This window comes from Cucurbita moschata, unplaced genomic scaffold, assembly GCF_002738365.1.
Source record: "Cucurbita moschata cultivar Rifu unplaced genomic scaffold, Cmos_1.0 Cmo_Scf00123, whole genome shotgun sequence".
Lineage (NCBI taxonomy): Eukaryota > Viridiplantae > Streptophyta > Magnoliopsida > Cucurbitales > Cucurbitaceae > Cucurbita > Cucurbita moschata.
Window position 1 is genome coordinate 56,328 of NW_019268639.1, and position 3,143 is coordinate 59,470.

The 3,143-nt window shown below is 37.6% G+C and overlaps 1 non-coding gene across 1 annotated transcript; it reads right to left on the bottom strand.

Moving 5' to 3' along the window:
* Positions 1-1,135: 1,135 nt before the first annotated feature.
* TRNAS-GCU lies at positions 1,136-1,217 on the bottom strand. Its single transcript has one exon. It is a non-coding gene; the product is annotated as a tRNA-Ser (tRNA).
* Between the last annotated feature and the right edge of the window lie 1,926 nt (positions 1,218-3,143).

A 3,143-nucleotide genomic window follows, 5' to 3' on the forward strand; every position in this document is an offset into this window, starting at 1 on the left:
TGGTAGTTCAACTACCAAAGCCAAGTCTTCGAATTACTTTCCAATATCAGTCACTCCAATATTTTCTTCATTTGATTCTTGAATCTTCTTTGTATTGCTTCTTGCAATTGCTAGTTCGGGTACACGGAACTGATCAGTTGTTGGATTCATATCAGAAATCAATTAGTTGTATAATCTTTTTCGTTTGTAAATATCTTGAAATTTCTGACACAGGTGTTGTACGTCGTTTTAAATTTATCTTTTCATCGCAGTTCGATTTCTCGAGATCCAACATTGGTTTGAGAGGGGAAGGAAGCATTCCTTATAACTAGGGTGTGAATACCTCTATGAGATCGTGAGGTAACGGGACAAAGTGGACAATATCTTATAAAAAAGTATTCCTTATAAACGAGTCGCTTTGCTATTACAAAAAAATGAACTTTTCGTCGCCTAGGAGATTCAAACTCTCGCGAGGAAACCCCATGTACTTAGTAGGCACACGCCTTAACCACTCATTTAAAGCAACTTTTTTATTTTAGGATTGAATCTCGAAGAGATACTAGGGACAACAAAGGTAGATGATTAATGAGGAATCAGTTAGAACTTCGAGACCTACACGGTAGCTTAGAGCACAGTAAAGGGTATACCCAAACTTCCTGTAGACCAAAGGAAAGTCGTGGAAACCTGGTAGTAGAAGGAAGCTATGCGGGCCTACAAGTAGGTTGGTTACTAAGTATATTTTTATACTTACACCTTTCTCCTTTTCTAGTTCAGTTACTTGTCAAGGCGGGGAGATACTCAGGAGCTCTACTATCACAAAGGGGTGTCGACTCGGAGTGTACGTTAGTTGTATTCGACCTCGGACTTCAATTAGTTGTATAATTTTTTCGGTTGATTTTGAATTCTTTTGTATTCCAAGCCATTTTTCCAGTTTGTAAATAACTTTGAAATTTCTGACCCAGGTGTTGTATGTTTTTTAAAGTGTAAAAAATTTTATCTTTTCATCGCTTCCATCCCAGATTCAACATATTTGAGAGGGAACAAAACATTCCACACATAAAGGTGTGAATACCTCTATGAGGTCGTGGAGTAAGGAGCCAAAGTGGACAACATGTTTTAGCGGTGGCCTTTGGCTAGTACAAAAAAATAAACTTTTCGTCACCTGAGAGATTCGAACTCTCGTGGGGAAACCCCATGTACTTAGCAGGCACACGCCTTAACCACTCGGCCAAAGCGACTTTTTGTTTTAGGAACAAATCTCGAAGAGACACTAGGGACAACAATGGTAGATGATTAATGAGGAATCAATTAGAACTTCGGGACTTACAAAGGGCCTACAAGTAGGTTGGTTACTAAGTATATTTGTATACTTACACCTTTCTCCTTTAATAGTGTACTGGTCAAGGTGGGGAGATGGAAACTTAGTAGAAGAAGGAAGCGATGATTTTTTCTAGTGTACTGGTCAAGGTGGGGAGCTGCTCGGGAGCTCTACTACCACAAAGGGGTTTCGACTCGGAGTGTTGATTAAAGTGTAAAATATTTATCTTTTCATCGCCTGAGAAGTTCGAACTCTCGAAGGAAAATCCCATGTACTTAGCAGGCACACGCCTTAACCACTCGCCCAAAGCAACTTTTTTGTTTTAGGAACGAATATCGAAGAGGCACTAGGGACAACAAAGGTAGATGATTAATGAGGAATCAATTAGAACTTCGTGACATACACGGTAGCTTAGAGCGCAGTAAAGGGTAAGCCCAACGTCTTATAGACCAAAGGAAAGTCGTGGAAACCTAGTATTAGAAGGAAGCGATGAGGGCCTACAAGTAGGTTGATTCCTAAGTAAATTTTTATACTTACACGTTTCTCCTTTTCTAGTGTACTGGTCAAGGTGGGGAGATGCTCTGGAGCTCTACTATCATAGAGGGGTGTCGACTCGGAGTGTTTTAGTTGTATTCGACCTGGGCCATGAATTAGTTGTATAATTTTTTGGGTTCGATTTTGAATTCTTTTCATCAAATCTTGGAGGGAAACATGGTGTGATTAGCAAGCACACACCTTCGCCACTTATTCAAAACGACTTTATGGTTTTATGAATAGTAGTCTTGAAGAGACACTAGTAGAGGGGTGTCGACCCGGATTGTTTGTTACTTGTATTTCACGTGGGACATCAATTAGTTGTATTCTCTTTGAACAGGTGCTGTTTGTCTTTTCAAAATTTATCTTTTCGCTGCAGTTCCTTTCTCTGTTAGTTCTAATTCATGGATTCTCGATAGTGGAGCTTCGAATCATATAGTATCCAAAACTTTTGTTATGACTGAACCAAAGGCTGCAAACATTTGCAATAAAATTGCCTAACGAAGGAACAACACATGTGTCACTTACGGTCAATGTTTTCTTTAATCCTGGCCTTAAATTAAACAATATTTTATGTGTGTCTCCATTCAATTTAAACATGTTGTCCATTAGCAAACTTACCAATGACTTGAAATGTTGTGTCACCTTCTATCCTGATTCTTGTGTTATGCAGGACTTGGCTAAAGGGAAGATGATTTGCTCGGATAAACAATTTGGAGGTCTCTATCATATTTCTTAATCTCCAATCAAATCTTTAACTAATCAAGTATCTCAATCATCTAATTTGTAGCATTTACACCTAGGTCATTCTATTTATTTTTTCCTGTTTTAAATTTCTAACGGATCAATTTCATCTTAATAATGCTACTTTTTCTCATAACTGTAGTATTTGCACGTTATCAAAATAAACTAGGTTGTTTTTTTTCAAGAAGTTCAATAATCACACATTCTACCTTTGACATGTTACATTGTGATGTTTGGGGATCTCATAAAATTCCTATGCATTTTGGTTTGCGTTTTCTTCTCAATATTGTTGATGATTTTACTCAATGTACTTGGGTTTTTCTTATGCAACATGAATCAGAAGTACATCATTTGTTTATGAACTTTGTTAAATTCGTTCAAACTCAATTTCATACTACTATCAAGATAGTACGGTCAGACAATGGGACTGAATTTCTGTCTTTACAACCATTCTTTACAACCATTTGAATTTCAGCGCACTTGTGTCTATACTCCACAACAAAGATGAGTCGTAGAGCGTAAGCATCGTCATATCCTAAATGTAGCTATCATCATATCCTAAATGTAG